Genomic DNA, 17531 nt, shown 5'->3' with positions numbered 1-17531 from the left:
TACAGCCAATAAATCAATATTATTCTTTCTTCTTCTCTATCTTTCTAAATAATTCAGGATAATGCATTTGAACTTCCAACTTGAGATATTCTGTGATTCTATGATTTTGTGAACAGATACTGTTCTTCTGTTTCTCTTACTATTTGTAGTTAAGGAAAGACTGATGGCAATGTATATATTTGTGCTAAATTTATAGTCAGAACCATATAGTGATGGGACCTCTGGAAGTGTATTTCGGGACTTAGAGATGATGCTAAATAAGAACATTGGTTTGGATATAAACATGGAATATAGGTATAACACATTTATCATTTTTCATCCTTTTCATTTAAGGAGGATGTAACTTCTTAAACTTCTAATGTTCTTACTCATAAGGTTCAATGCCATAACTGATTTTCCCATAATGGCAACCTGTAGTAACACTACTCTTGAAAAGGAGATTCTTACTGGATAACGTGAATAGTGAGCACGGAGAAAAAATTATAGTCTTTAAATCATGGGAAAGTCTGCTACTTTGTACATCACTTGGTTAGAAAATACTAACCAGGTAGAGGGGTGAGCTGGGGAGCACAGGATTCTCCGAGCAACAGGAAAGAAATGCACAAAGTGTGCTGGAAACATGAACAGGGATGTTCATTTCGGAAGCCTGCTTGCTGAAGAAATTGGCAGAGCTTTCTCTTTTTTTGTGTGTGTGTAGTCAAGTGAGATATGTACACAATGAGCTCAATTTAAACTTATATAAATACACTGTTTGGAAATAGGTTCTATATTTTGGGATAAGAAACTCAAGAAGCACTGAAAATAACAGCTTGCTGAGACAGATAAAAAACATTACTTTAGAGTAAAATACCAAAACAGTATTTGCCATTCAATGCTTTTCTTCCTTCCTTCCTCACGACTTTATGTTCTAATATGCTCCATCAGTAAATGTATCTCAAAAACACATTGACACTGTGTCTTTGAAACTTGTAACCAACTTCAAGAGTATCAGGAAAGTGGGTCTTTCCATCTAGTGGTGAGTATGCAGGAGTGTTTTCTGCTGGGAAGCTGGTGTAATGTTGCCAGCTTCTGGAAGGAGAAATACCTGTCTGGAACTGAAGAAATTGCAAAATGCCCATGTAATTGCATTATGTTTATCTACTGCAGTTGATCATTATGAAACAAGTGAAATCTAGCTAGATGTACAATTCTAACTTACTTAAATATCTAGTTCTTGCATAAGGTCTTATCTTAAGGTTAGAAACTATTTTTTTTTTTTTCTCATTCTGCGGCTTCTGTATTTCGGAAACCTGCAGTGTGACCTGGTAGAAAAAGCTGGAAGCAGATGTCTCTCCCAGACGCTATCTTCTGTCAGATCTTACAGTACTAATGAGATAAGGCCACTGCCTTGTACCAGATAAACCCTTACAGAGTCTGGCATTGCCATCGAGAGATGACTGACCCATGAGTAAGTGGTATCCCAGTGCTGGAGTGTATTTATTTGTTGCTGTTCCTAATCATTCTTCCTTCCCCTCTTTCAAGTTATATATTCACATTGCCCCTTATGTTCCCTAAGGCTACACAGAAAGATCTTTTCCTTAGGCAGAATTCAGTCCAGTATGCAATTTTCTTGCAGAAGCAGACAATAGCACACTTCTCTCACTCCTTCACCATACCATGCATCTCCCAGGACCCTCTTATAGTCCTTTTATGGACTGGTAAGAGTCTATTGGTCTTCTATTGGCTGTGGCTTCGGCTTTTGTCACTCTGTTCGATTCTTGATAGTGATATGGTTTCTGTATGGTTTATTACTTTTAACCACAAATGGAATTATACTGTGCTTGAAATTGATAATTTTTCACGAGCTCTTGTCATCAGTTTCCTTCCTAAGTTGAGCCTGTTTTCATCATAGTACAAGCTCCTATCTTAATAATCTTTTCCAAATTTGTAATATTCTTTTGTTGAAGTATTTTACTAGCTGGCATGATTCCAAAGTGGGAAATTTGGGGGTTTTTTTTCCACAGAGAATTGTACACTCTCCCAATATGTCCTCCCTTCTTCTGATTTGCTGGGATTTCCTTTTCATCTAAATCAATCAACATGTTTTCATCAGCTAGTCATTTTAAAATATTTCTTAGTCATCTAAATATATCTGCTAAGTACAGATGAGGCTAAGCCTGCCACTTATGTCTTCAGATTTGACAAGATTAGTCACGTAAGTAGTAGGCAACCTCAAGCAAGTTCAAGGTCAGCTCCAGTTCTGGCAGTTATGTTTCAGTAGCCAAGGTGATATATGGCTGATGTATAGTGGTGTACCTGGGATTTTTTTGTCTCTATAGGCGCTTCCAAGTATTGTGCTGTTAATGCTGTTTTAGTACAATGTGCTTTAGCATGTACTGTGCCTGTTTTTCTTTGTTTTTCCTTTTTTTTTTTTTCAAAATGGGTATGGTAAAATATTTGTTTCAATGCCATCTTTAAGTTTGAGCTTTTTGATGGAATACAGGCTGTGAAGGCTCTCAGTAGTGTGGTAGATAATTTTGGTTACCCTTCAATACTGCCCAAATCCCTCATACGTGTTAGCTCAACAAGGAATTTGTGACTTTTTGTTTTGTTGGATAGGTTTTGTCACTGTGTGCATGGAATAACAGTGTTTTAATCTCCTGCATCTTTGACACTACCTTCAAAGCTGGCAGACCTTAGGTGAAGATGTACAGCCACAGAATAGGTACAGACAGTCTTTCTGTAAGCTGTCATCACACTTTTTTCACTTAGATCTTCTACAAACTTGTAGCTTCTGACGTAGAGATTATCTCTGCTTGGGAAGCAAAAGTCTTTTGCTTTCCTGTAAGCCAAAATCAAAATCTCTTGGCAGTCTTTTAGTTCTGTATCACCAACATTAAACATTGCCTCTGATTGTGTGTTCCTGAGTATTGCAAGAAATTCTGGATATAGCTTTTTGCCTCAGACCTGTAAAATGGTCATTTTCTGTCCACATATAAATGACAGCAGAATGGATAGCGTTCAAGTACAATATTTTTGTAGCATTACATTATTTCCTAAGCATTGTTAAGACAAGTCATTTTCAGCTGGCTGCATTACAAATGTTCCAAAGCCTCCTCTCCCACAGTGTGTAAATAGCTATTTTCAAGCCCTTTCTTTTTTATTCACCCCAAAGACTCCTGTAGAGCTGTGGAAGTGTTGCTTCCACTATCAGTTCTTAGCAGTATTGGTAAGATAAAACGGGGTTGGGTTGCAGCCCTCCATCTGTAAGAAAAACTGTTCTCTAGTCTGAATGCTTTACATTGGCCTCATTTTCATGTACTTCATGTACTTATATCAAAGACAAAACAACCATTCCTTGCTTCACGCAGGCAGAGGATACAGCCAACGTCATTTTATGTTTTCTACATTGTTGTACTTTTGGTTTTCTATGAAACAAGAACAAGACGAAATGTGAAAAGGTTGAAACAGAGATCAATATCAGACACGAAACAAGGTGGCTTTTATGTGAAAGTTTGACACGCAGAATTTTAATAAGTATTTGGGCCAAGTGGAAGATCTCTTTCAAAAAGCAGCTGTCCTTTGACTGCACAAAACTTATTTTAAGAAGATAATGACACACTGAAGACTTTGAACACTTTTTGCTTTGCACACCTTTAAATTGAGATCCAGATTACTATCTAAAAAATATGTACCTGCTGATAATAGTATTCTTTTTCTTTGCTGTCTTTAGCATACTGTCTGTAGTTTAGAGACCACAGCTTCATTGCCTAAAGGAATAGCTTTTTTTCCACTTGTGAGCTGATTTTCCAGATATTCTGGACTGATTGGAAGATAACTGTAACATTCTTGTAAATGTTACTACCATAAAGAGCAAAATACTGTATGGTAGAGAGGCCTTCCATCAGTGCTCCAGAAATGTCCAGTCGCCAGTTCAGAGTACAAATACTCAAGTACTCAGAATGACTTTTATAGTCTGATAGTGGAGCAGGGCAATCTAGCTGCAGGGATGTCGCAATATAGCTACTGTGAGCAGGGCAGTTAGATTACATCTAAACTTGAAGCAAAGGAATATTTTCAAACTCCCAAGTGCAGCTCCAACTCTCTTTTGGCATGCACATGTATGAACCTGCCTCCTTTCGGCCTTCGCTTCGCTGAAGAAAAGACATGCAGGTGATCTGCAGTTTATGGTGTTACTTAAGATGTCCTTGGTTTTTATGGAGACAGGATCCCAAGGTCTACCACTAACTGGGATTCACAAAGCAGTTTAAATAACTTTTTAAGGTTTTTGGATACAATCTAAACAAAGTACAGCACAAATACCCTGAAACTTTGGCTGTTTGGGCTAAACCCTGGCATCTCGCACCTAGAGAGCAAACAAAAACTAACATATCAAAATTATATTCAGAAATTATACTCTTCCCTGATGTACTGATGAGGGAATGAAAAACAAGATATCTCTCTGGAGCCAGACAAAGCTTATCTAACACCATGAGTTGGTCTTTGTCTGAAAAAAACATAACAATTTTTTTTCCTATAGCAATTGGAGTTGTTCAATTTTTGTAACAAAGCATTGGCTATAATAGATGATTGAAACTCAGATTATTAGTTATGAGACAATATTTCAGTCAATATTATTCAAGGTGAAATATTCTAGGGAGATTTTTTTCTAAAAAGAAACAGTGAGACTACCTCCCTTTTGTTATACTTCTGGGGTTTAATCCTTTATAATATATTTAACCCATGTTTTACAGCTGAAAAAGAGCAAAAATATCTTCAGGAGTTTAATATAAATTACCAGATGAATGCCCAGTTGAACTACAAACTTTATGAGTCTTTGAAATTTCTAGTTGGTTTTATAGCACAGATTTCTTTAAGTCTCCCTCACGATTTCTTTCAGATAGTATGATAAACTTTGGTGTGCAATAGGTTTTTTTGTTTGGTTGGGTTTTTTTCTCCCTTGAGCAGTCATCCAGAAATAAAAGCTTTCAACAGAAATAATCAAAATATTCAGTTAATTGTGTTCAGAAAGAGCCTCATTCTTCTATGCAGTTATGCAATTATGGATCATCTTGAATGGCTGTCAGTTAAAAGGGTTGTAACTTTCCTGGTTTATTAGAAACAGCTGGCAGATACATCAGAGGCATCAATGGGATTATTGCTTTGAAGCAGATGTTAAGCAGAATGGGGCAATAACAGCTGTTGCAATTAGAGGCATTGTGGGCACATTTCTGCACATCTCTGGCTCAACATGACAATGATCCAAGTAAAGACCAGTTAGTAATAAGTTGTTTGTTTTTTTTTTCAGAAAAATTTAATTTCACATCACCAATGCTAAGAATGTGCTTTTTCTTATAGCTTATGTAATTTCTGAAGTAGCTTAGACAACAGAAAAGCTGAATGAGATCTCAAGTGCCAGATGATATTTTTTTTCACTTCAAGTTCTGATGAAAAGTCACCCATAAAAATGATTCCTAAGTATTTATATCACCATCATCGAGTTATTGGGTGAGGACAAAAGGGGCTTGTTCAGGCAGAACAACAGGTTCACTCAGCTCCTTGAAAGGGCAAGGTAGAGGAGAGGTAGAACCACATAATGCCCAGCTGCATGAGTCTCCTGGGAAAATGTTTTCCTCATAGTTTGCACCTAAATCCCAAAGTGGACATGCCACTACATGACACTCTCCAACCAATTTGTAGAAATGTACTAATCCTTCCTGCAGCAGCATGACAAATATTTCCTTATTACTCAGCAACATTTTAAACTCACAGAGTGTTGTTACTGAGTTACAGTTAGAGAATGAACAACTTTTGTTCTCCAGAAGCTCTGCAATTTCTTGTATAGAGGAGAGGCTGAAAAGCAGCTAGACTCTGACTGGCTAGCATAGATTCAGAAAATGACAACATGGTTTTAGCCACTAGTCAAATGTGTTATGGAAGTGACCTAGACTGACAAAAATACCAGGAAGTGGACATGAAAGGGACAGAAATTAGCAATTCGGAAAATCTGATTTGTAATTTTCCAGCTGTTTGCCCTTTTCTCTTAAAAGCCTTCACCAGCTCTGGCTGAGATTTCTAAGTGCATGTGCCCCGAATTCTCCTCAGTTGAGGGTATTGCAGGCAGCTACAGTTTGCAGATATTTCAGTTAATCACATCAATGACTATATCAGTCTATGTAAGATGAAAAAAGATTTTAGGTGCTGAGGGAGTGTTTAGGACAACGTGACTATCCCCGGAGGCATTCTTCTTGAACTGAACACCCCCATACAGAATGGTTATATGAGAAACAATGGTATGTAAGAGATCTTTGATTGCCAAGACCATAAACGTTTGGTTTGGCCTCTGAATCAAGTCACTGGGAGGAAGTGGGATATGGGACAGAGGGGAAAGAAAGAAGATAGAGGTTAAAACACAGATTACTCTTTTTAGTTTAAGATTTTTTTCCTCATAGACAAACTAACGATGGATGATATAGAAAGGGTTGAAGCACTCAACGCCTTTCTTGCCTCCATAGAAATAAGTCTTGCTCTCAAATCTCTCAGGCATCAGCATGCTGTTGGAAGAAGGGCAACCAGAAGTTGGGAAGCAACAGGTTAGGGAACATTTAGCGAAGCTGGATATAGTCAAATCCATAGGGACAAAAGAAATCAGCAAAGTGTGCTTTAAGTGTTGCTGTGATAACAACACAACTATCATCTGTGGAAAAACCATAGGCTGACTGGGGAAGGTCACTGACTGCCTGGAAACAGGCTAAATTTTCACCCATCTTTAAGAAAGAAAAGGAGGAGGACATGGGGAATTATAGTTTGGTCAGCCTCCTCTCAGTCCCTACAAAAATCATAACGTTCTTTCTCTGGCAATTAATTTGCAAGTATATAATGAAAAGAAGGTTACAGGGAATGGCTAATGCACCTTTACAAAGGGCAAATCTTGGTTGATCAAACTGATGTAATCAGTGGACATTCTACATATTTTCTCCTTCACACAATTCAAAGATCTGCAAAAAGTAGGCTTTGGTGGAAAAGTGGAAGCTAACGTCACTGTTGTGCAGCTGCGCACCTCTTCCCCCAAATCCCAGAAACACTCCCAACCTTTTGGCTGAGGTCTGCATTCAGATCAAGTGCTCTCTGCACTTGTGTCTGAGGGCTGATGTGACTGCTTCAGACAGCTGTAGTTTGGAGATACTAGAGCCAGACACAGAAATCACTATATTAGTCTATCTGATGCCAAGCAAGGAGTAAACAGCAAAGGGGGAATTAGTGTGCGACTCTGCAAGTCTGAAGGTGTTCTGCCAGTGTTGGACAGAGGCACAGACAATGTCTCTATGGGGACCAAAAAAAAGGTATACACAGAACATAAGAGATCAGCAGTTGGCCAGAAACTCCCTATTCCCTGGATCTTGGTACTGAATCTCACTAACCCATGATTTTCCAACTGTGTTGTCAGTTCCTCAGTCTTCTCAGATAATGATGAAATCCATTCCTTGTTTAAAAAGTTAAAACTGATCTTTAGAAAAGTATATATTCTGTGTATCCTTGATCTTCCAGAAGTATTTGATTGGATTCCCACCCTTCCAGTGAGGTTTGCAGAGGTCAGCCTGAAAGACTGTTCAGATTTCTTGGGGATTGTAAAGAGTGGAGAACTGTAAAACAAACCATTTTGACTAGGAAACCATCGCTATTAATGCTCTATTTACAATGAAAGAAGTGAACTAACTGAAATATTAAATCATAAATGTGTTTCTGTTCTATTGAGCAGGAATGGTTGTCGTTTTTATTTATTTATTGTTACTGTTGGAGGAAGAGATAATGAAATGAAGATAATGAGATGAAAAGAGATAATGGGAGAAAAAAGTCAGCTTTCATTTTCTTCCTCCTCAGGCAATCTTGTACTCAGCACTAGTACTTTATATACTTCAGTGTACTGAAGATGTGAATTTGCCACAGCCACGTATTTATTGTGGTTTTTTCATCATTTGGATGTGAGGGAGAAAGAAAAAAATATGTTATGTTTAGTCTATAATTAATACTGTTATCATGCCTGTAAGCCTTGGTGAGAATCAGGCTGGGTTTTTTTTTTTGGTTGGTTTGTTTTTGGTTTTGTTTTTTTCTTTTAACAGGAAATCGGAAATGTTCTTACTTCAATGAACTATTTAAACAGCAAAACTCCTGACCTTGCTGTCACTGCATCTACATATTATCTCATGGGCTCTGGATAATGTATTTCATACCTTCTTGTCTGCCCTGGCTGTTTTTCTCCTCCCCTGCACCTCGTCAGCTAAGCAGAGCCATCAGGGGAGCATCCTTTGGTTACGGTGTGAGGACTGCTAAGTGGTGCTGTTCCCTGACAGTGCTCTGGGGCTGACAGCCCCAGTCACCCAGCTTCACTGGAGAGACTTCTGGGACACATCTTGTCCCTTGTGCTCTGCTGTTGTGCTATTGGTGGCTGCTTTCATGAACCTCATGAGGAAAAAAAAAAAACAACAAAAAAAAAAAAACAAACAAAAAAAACAAACAGGATGTATGATTTTTAAGGATTTGGCATTAGACAACAGCTTCTCCCAAGTGAAAGCTGATGACCCCACATCCTTCTGATAACCTTTCAGCGTTACCAGACAGTGTGACAATACTGCAATACATTCCAATATTTACCACATCCCCTCATTTGATTCAGGCGTGTTTAAACTGGCATGTGCTGGACAGCATTACCCAAAAGCTACATCTTCTGTTATCTACTGGTCATGTCAGCAGTTATTAATGATGTCATGCAATGTTCCTAAGTAAATATAAATTACTGATATTCAACAAACTCTTTACTGTTACTGCCAACACTAAATTGTTTCCATAGTTCAGATAATTCATGACTTGCAGACCACAAATGACCAGGAACAAAGTATATTTGGGTCATGTCTGCCACAGACCATGGCATATTAGAGAATGTAGGTATTTTTACATAAAGGAGTCCCCAGTTCAACTGCCATCTGACTCTGAAAATCAGCCTGTTCATCCATCACTAGTAACTTCTGCTCAAGCTCTGCCTTGAAGCGCTTCTCTGTGGGCAATGAACTGCACAGTGGGGTAGATAACATCTACAGGAAAAATAAGCCTATGAATCCATATTCTTATACACATATCCACTGCATGAATAATAAACAGTATTTCAGCAAAAGCCACTTCTGTTCTTGCTTTTCTTTATAAAATACATGTGAAGATACAGAATTTCCCATCTTCATTTCATGTGAACTGTACATTCATGAACTATTTCTAACCTGAGAGAAAGAAGTCCTATCTTTATCACCAGAAGAGTTAAATGCAATTCAAATTTCACACACTGTCCTTTCAGCACCCCTTAGTTCCTGCAGAAACAACCATCCTATATGAGAGGGTACATTCTCTTTTACACGCTTTTCTTCCCTCTAAATTGTAGTCTTTTCACTGGGAATACAGAGGAATGCCAATTACTGACAATTGCAGTACTGCGTTTTGCTGTACTAGCAAACCTGTCCAGTAGTAAATTTGTCCAGACAATGGATATGCTTTGTTTTTGTACCTACTGTCCTCATGGCAAATCTGTTCTTAAGAATACATTTATTATTGCAGATTTCTCTGCTTTCATTGCAACCTTTGCTACTAGACCCTGGAAATTATGTCCTCTTTCACTGCTGTGCCAGCACATTACATTGTTATTTAAAATGTATTGGATGTACAGAAAAAAAAATAAATGGTGATACTATGAGCACATTTGCAGGATAACAAATGTAGATAAATTGCAAAATGACACAAATTGTGTTTCTTGTCAAGATAACACTGATAACAGGAATGGGAAATAACAAGCAGCCAGCTTCAATGATGTCACAAGATTTTCTGAGATTTTTTTTATGTTCTTCAAGGTTATTGTCAACTGATGTTGTAGTTACAAAAACAAATTTATCAGCTCAGCTGCAGTTTTATCAAACATCACATCTATCCATATGTGTTGATCACTAGTCATCTAGAAAATAATTAAATGTTCCAATGATACATGTTCTTATATTTAAAAAATAATCTCACAGAGGTCTCTCAGGAAAGAGATCACTTCCAACCTTTTAAATTCAATCTCTGACTTAAATATCACTACAATTTAGAGATTTGTAGACACACTCCAAAGGGAAAACCTTATGTATCCTTTTCCTAACTTCTATTTCTGAGCCTTATGGAGGGCTTCTGATTCCACCCGCACTTAACTCTGTGGCATTGTGCAGAACACATGACAAATTTCCCTAATGGTAGGAGAAGGAGAAGGTCAGTGAAAACCTTAGACGTTGGAAACATGTCTTTGAAATAAAGCCCTGTAGTTATGCAAAGAGGAAGATGTATATTTAGAATTAAATCACTCTCAAGATTCATCCAAGCATTACGCAGGTGCTTAATTATTAAGCACTGCGAGTGCTCCCACTGAAGTCAGTAGGGCTATTCATAATGCAGAAATTCAAAAGCATTCATAATTCTTTAGGATAAGAATTATTATACTAAAATGATTGTGCAGAAATTTAACTTTAGGTCCAATTATATTTATTTAGGCATCCATCTTAAAATATTGTTATAGTTTAACAAACATGTTAATATGTCCTTAAAGTGTAATTTTAACTCTGAGTTTCCCCATTTATAAAACTTGGGTTTTGGGCATAGACGCTCCTTGTAATGCATTTTATCTTAAATCATTGACACACACTGACAACCTTAGCTCCATCATCTACTGTGGTATCTCTGCTGCATAATTATGCAAGTTAATGGAACTCATGAGCAGGCATAGTGGACATTTAAATTATTCTATATATGTTTCATATGCAGAGGAACATATTGTATGGAGAACTGAAAATTAATCACAATTCATACAGAAGTTCACATAACTTATTTTTTAAAATATATTAAAGCAGCAAAAAGATTAATATAAAAATCACAACACTTCTTGCAATATTTAAAACACTGGTTAGAGAATTGAAAAGAACTGTATTTTTTTCTCCCATCCTATGTATTGTAATATAATTTTATCTTGAAAGTCAAACTCAGTAGCCTATCAGGATAATCAAAGAACATTATTAAAAATATATATTTCAGTTCCTCTTGTGCAAATCCATTATCTTTGTTAGGGTTTCATGGGTACTTTCTTGAGAAAAAAGTTCTCCTTCTTCCCTTTCTGTTTCATTCCCTTTATTCCTGCTTAGTAGAAAGAAAGAACATTGTCACCAATTTGACCAATTTCAGTCAGTTCCAAGAAAGCATGCATTTTTTTTAACCAACATTTTTCAGCCCAGTTTGAACTATACCCGTTATGATTTATAAATTTTTCCAGAAAGAATTCCTGCAGAATGTCAATTGACCTTCACCTGCTCTGCAGTGTTAGTAGTGTGATACAATAATAAATCGAGCCGAATGAATTTGCAGCGTACTTAAAGGGCATTCACATTATGGGCACCGAATAGCTACAATATGTAACCCACTGCAGGGGATGGGGCAGCCATCAGCAAACAGATCTAAGTGGTACTGGCAGTAGGAGAATTATACCTGTTGCAGGCTTTCTTTTGGAAAAATGCCAAACACGAGGCAGAAATATCTAATTGCTAAAGGCTCTAAGCTGCAACCAGTACCACAGTAGCAGAAAATCTCTATTAGACAGGCAGCTATTAACACCTTTTAAAAGTTAGCTGCTAGGTTGGTTTTTTTTTTTCCAAGAACAGAAGTTAAAAAGGATTTCTAAGTACATTCTACAGATCTTTGCTTTCAAATCAATGTCATAATAACTGAGATCGAGGAAGCCTCCCCAACAAGATGCAGAACTTAAAACTGACCTCCACCTGCATTTTGCAATTCACATGCTGCTAATTAGTACCAAGTGTTTCTCTGTAGAAATGCTGGTTAAACAATTATTTTAAACTATTGTACTACTATATTTCTATTTAGAGCACAGCTTTATCTTTTTGTAGTCTGAACTCTGAACAAATGCAGTGCAAGATCTCTAGGACACATACGAGATTCGTGAAACATTTATTTCCGTTAGATGATCACAGAGACTGTAGAAAATTTTGGAGGAGGGAGTTAAAGCTTCTGTTGCAGATTGAAATATTGCAAGTCTGTTCAGTAAATGTTCCTAGGTTAATACCTACAAAGGAGCTCTCCTTAGAGAGTGGGCAAATCCAAAATCTTTGATCAGAACAGCTAATATAGAAGCAGAATCTACCCCACTGCCAGCTTACATTTTGAGTTACCAAATCTGGTGAGAAATTCCAAAATGAAACTCGGGATGTGATCTACATACAACATTTCAGGTCTTTTGCTCTGCCTGTGTGCAAGATAATTAACAGAGACAGCTTTGCTCAATGAGCAAATAATGCTTTGCATTTCATTTTCCTTGTGATTTCTGTTTTGCAACTGAAGATTTTACTTTAAATGTATTACTTTTTTCCTAGCTTCTCCTGGGCCACAAAATCAGCTTTCACTCTTTTTCACAGAGCATAACTATCTGACCAGGCTGATGTCACATCAGATAAATTACAGTATCATCAGAGGCATGAACTTTTCCCATTTGCTCTTGTAAGGATGTAAACTTAAAAACCTACTTGTGACATTTTAAACATTGACACTTCTAGACTTGCATCTAAAGAAATAAGTAGAATATATTCCATTAAAATCAATGCTGTGAAATCTAGCCCTGGGTGTTGAATCTGACTGAAAAACAACAGCTTCATAGGTTTTAAATTTGTTTAGACAAGATGAGAATAAGTCCCCAAAGATTTAGCTCAAAATACTTAGTGATATTTAGGTTTCTCACTCTTAGTGAGGTGTCATTTCCCATAAGAGCTTAGAATCCAGATACTTTAGAGGAATTCAGGCCTTGGTGTAAGCTGGAAACTCGCGTTTAAAAAACAGATAAACTTTGAGGGGCAGCTGTCCATACACTGAGAAAGATGAAAATAGAGAGGAGGCTGGACTGAAGGATGTTTGTAGTTTGGGTTATTTTATATATCAGACTATCTGCCTCTAAAACTTGTTCTGGTAACATTACAGCCAGCCTGATACAAGCCAGTTCTGAAGTGAAAATGGTACCATTGCACTGAGGAGGCCCAGAGCATATTAACTCAGTTCAGTATTTTATAATTGTGGCTCCACCTTTTCTGGATAGAGTTGACTCTTGGGTCAAGATTAGAGGATGGGGACGGACAGGGGACGTCACGGTAGGGGTCTGTTACAGGCCGCCTGGCCAGGAGGACAGAGCAGATGAAGTGCTCTATAGGCAGATAGGAGCAGCCTCACGGTCACAGGCCCTGGTCCTCATGGGAGACTTCAACCACCCTGACATCTGTTGGAGAGACAACACGGCAGGGCACAGGCAGTCCAGGAGGTTCCTGGAATGCGTGGATGACAACTTCCTCCTGCAGGCGATAGAGGAGCCAACAAGGAGGGGTGCCATGCTCGACCTTGTGCTCACCAACAGGGAGGGGCTGGTGGGGGATGTGAAACTAAAGGACAGCCTTGGCTGCAGTGACCATGACATGGTGGAGTTCAAGATCCACGGGGCAGCAAGGAAAATACATGGCAAGCTCTCTGCCCTAGGCTTCAGGAAGGCGGACTTTGGCCTCTTCAGGGACCTGATGGGCCAAGTGCCATGGGAGGTGGCCCTGGAGGGAAGAGGGGCCCAGGAAAGTTGGTCCATATTCAAGGAGCACCTCCTCCAAGCTCAGCAGAGGTGCATCCCGATGAAAAACAAGTTGGGCAAAAAGGCCAGGAGGCCGGCGTGGATGAGCAAGGAGCTCCTGGACCAACTGAAAGTGAAAAAGGAAGCCTATAGAGGGTGGAAGTGGGGACAGGTAGCCTGGCAGGACTACAAAGAGGCTGCGCGAGTGGCCAGGGATAAGGTAAGGAAGGCCAAAGCCCTGGCAGAACTGAATCTGGCCAGGGATATAAAATGTAACAGGAAGAGCTTTTATAGGTATGTAGGGGACAAAAGAAAGTCCAGGGTAAATGTAGGCCCCCTCCAGAAGGGAACTGGTGTCCTGGTTACCCAGGACATGGAGAAGGCTGAGGTTCTCAATGACTTTTTTGCCTCCGTCTTCACCGACAAGAGTTCCTGTCCCACCGCCCAAGCTGTAGAAGATGCAAGCAGGGATTGCGAGAATGAAGAACTGCCCATTGTACTCGAAGAGCAGGTTCGGGATCATCTGAGGAACCTGAAGGTGCACAAGTCCATGGGTCCTGATGAGATCCATCCGCGGGTCCTGAGGGAACTGGCGGATGAAGTTGCGAAGCCACTGGCTATCGTATTTGAGAAGTCGTGGCGGTCTGGTGAGGTCCCCGATGACTGGAAGAGAGGGAACAAAACCCCAATTTTTAAAAAGGGGAATAAGGAAGACCCAGGTAACTACAGGCCGGTCAGCCTCACCTCTGTGCCTGGCAAGGTCATGGAGCAGATTCTCCTGGAAACCATGCTAAGGCACATGGAGAGCAAGGAGGTGGTTGGTGACAGCCAACATGGCTTCACCAAGGGCAGATCGTGCCTGACCAATTTGGTGGCCTTCTATGACGGGGTGACGGCATCAGTGGACAAGGGACGAGCAACTGACATCATCTACCTGGACTTGTGCAAAGCTTTTGACACTGTCCCGCACGACATCCTTCTCTCTAAACTAGAGAGACATGGGTTTGATGGACGGACCACTGGGTGGATAAGGAGTTGGCTGGATGGCCGCACTCAGAGAGTGGTGGTCAACGGCTCAATGTCCATGTGGAGACCGGTCACGAGTGGCGTCCCTCAGGGGTCCATGCTGGGCCCAGCCCTGTTCAACATCTTTGTCAGCGACATGGACAGTGGGATAGAGTGCACCCTCAGCAAGTTCGCCGACGACACCAAGTTGTGTGGTGCCGTCGACACGCTGGAAGGGAGGGATGCCATCCAGAGGGACCTTGACAGGCTGGAGAGGTGGGCCCGTGCCAGGCCAAGTGCAAGGTCCTGCACCTGGGTCATGGCAATCCCAGGCACAAATACAGGCTGGGCGGGGAATGGATTGAGAGCAGCCCTGAGGAGAAGGACTTGGGAGTGCTGGTGGATGAGAAGCTTAACATGAGCAGGCAATGCGCCCTTGCGGCCCAGAAGGCCAACTGCATCCTGGGCTGCATCAAGAGAAGCGTGGCCAGCATGTGGAGGGAGGTGATTCTCCCCCTCTACTCTGCCCTGGTGAGACCCCACCTGGAGTACTGTGTCCAGTTCTGGAGTCCCCAGCACAAGAAGGACATGGACCAGTTGGAGAAGGTCCAGAGGAGGGCCACGAAGATGATAAAAGGGCTGGAGCACCTCTCTTATAAGGACAGGCTGAGAGAGTTGGGGCTGTTCAGCCTGGAGAAGAGGAGGCTCCGGGGAGACCTGATAGCGGTCTTCCAGTACCTCAAGGGGGCCTACAAGAAAGATGGGGAAAGGCTGTTTAGTAGGGCTTGTTGCGATAGGACGAGAGGTAATGGTTTTAAAATAGAGGGGGGTAGATTTAGATTAGAAATTAGGAAAAAATTTTTTACGATGCGAGTTACAGAACACTGGAACAGGTTGCCCAGAAAGGTGGTGGAGGCCCCATCTCTGGAAACGTTCAAGGCCAGGCTGGATGAGGCTCTGAGCAACCTGACCTAGTCAGGGATGTCCCTGCTTCTTGCAGGGGGGTTGGACTAGATGACCTTTGAAGGTCCCTTCCAACCCTAACCATTCTATGATTCTATGATTCTATGACTCACACCTAGAATGAGATCAAGTTTACCTGCAATTAACAACACAGTGGGTGCACGGCATCTTCTGCATATATGTAACATGTATTACAGCACCATTGTTAACCACAGTGACATCTTATTTTGCAGATTGGTGGCATAACTTTGTCCTAAACATTGCAGTATTGCACCTGGTCTTATACTTTTATTTTGCATACTTAAAATGAGAGGCTTTTCAGAGAAAGGACTCATTTACTTTGTTTTGTACACTGCGCTGCATAATGACTCTCCTGTATTAGCTGTCTGTAAGACACTACAGAAATTTTAAAAAACCAAACTACTCAACAGAGTATCAAAACCCAATATATTTACCTCTAACGTAGAGTGTGAATGGGATGGTAGCAAAAAAAAGACATTTCTGAGAAGACTGACAGAATGTTTCTCCAATTTTCCTCATAGATGAGCCATGAGAAGGAGGGGATATAAAATTGAGAAACCAAGTCAGTTTGAAAGAAAATGTCTCTTTTAGAGTTCCACAGGAAATAATACTGTATAATGTAATGGGCCAAAAAGTCACCTAAGTAGCTTTATTCTAAATGCAGAGTAATTAAATAAAAGACCATAAGGTCTCATGTTTTTTTAAAAGACACTGCGATAACAGAGGATATGCTCCCTCTGTGGCAGCAGTAATCATCTACTGAAATAATTTTATAAATTTTTACTTTTAAATTAGGTCCATCCACCCTTCATACAAAAGAGAAATGTTTAAGAAGTCACTAGAATAAATGTAAACCCTATTGACTTCCATGAGACCAATACTTTTGTAAAATGTTTTTGGGTGAAATGAACATTGACATAAAATTATAGGAAAAGCAGAGAAGGGAATATGGAAAGTGTATCAAAACATCTTACCCATCAATATAGATACTGGAATGATAGCCTTGAGGGTAGCAGGAAAACCTTGAGAAGATATTTTCACAGATCCTTAGGGTAGATGTGGTATTAACAAAGAGGAAATAGGCAGAAAACTAACAGGGAAATCACATAGGATGTTAGTAGAAACGCATTAATAATGTATACGTCTTTAAAATATACTTTTTTTTTCTAACCAGGAAGCAGAAAAAAATAAAAGAGAAGACACTTAATGTGTCTTATATATCTATAAGTATTGCTTTGTAATTCCACTTTCAGGGTAGTCTTTACCAGTGCATGGAAGCATGGACTATTCTCAACTTAGACCAATTAACAACACATTTCTAAACAAAGAGGAATGGGAAAATATGGACACAAATACATGAGTTACATAGAGAAAAATATTGAGATACATTTCTGCTGATTTGACTGTCTTCATCTCAGACTGAAGTAAAACTTTCCAAGGGAGCCTGACAACACATACAACCTCAGTTTTATTAAATGTTAAAACACAAGATTTAAAGTTGTCAGACAAATTCTGTTGGATTTAATCCTATTGTTCCAGTAGCTTCAAACATAAATTGATAAATTTATGACATTTGCTTTTGATTAGGAGTTTTCTAGACTACAGTTGAAGGAAAATAATAAAAAAAAAAGAAATGTATCTCATATATTTCATCTTAGTGACTTCCATTTTTGTTGAAAAAGTCCATTTGACAATAGCTACAAATGGACGGTGGAGATAAAAACACATGGGGAATTTGCTGATGCTATTACAGTTGATTGTGAATGATGCATGTAAAACAAAGTTTAATGTTAGATTAAGTCTAGAGAACAAGTCCTACGAAGAGTGGCTGAGGGAACCGGGGTTGTTTAGTTTGGAGAAAAGGAGGCTAAGGAGAGACTTTATCGCTCTC

Source organism: Chlamydotis macqueenii, chromosome 2 (assembly GCF_036417535.1).
Source record: "Chlamydotis macqueenii isolate bChlMac1 chromosome 2, bChlMac1.mat, whole genome shotgun sequence".
Taxonomy (NCBI): domain Eukaryota; kingdom Metazoa; phylum Chordata; class Aves; order Otidiformes; family Otididae; genus Chlamydotis; species Chlamydotis macqueenii.
The sequence above is the reverse complement of the archived record's forward strand: the minus strand, read 5'-3'. Positions refer to the sequence as shown.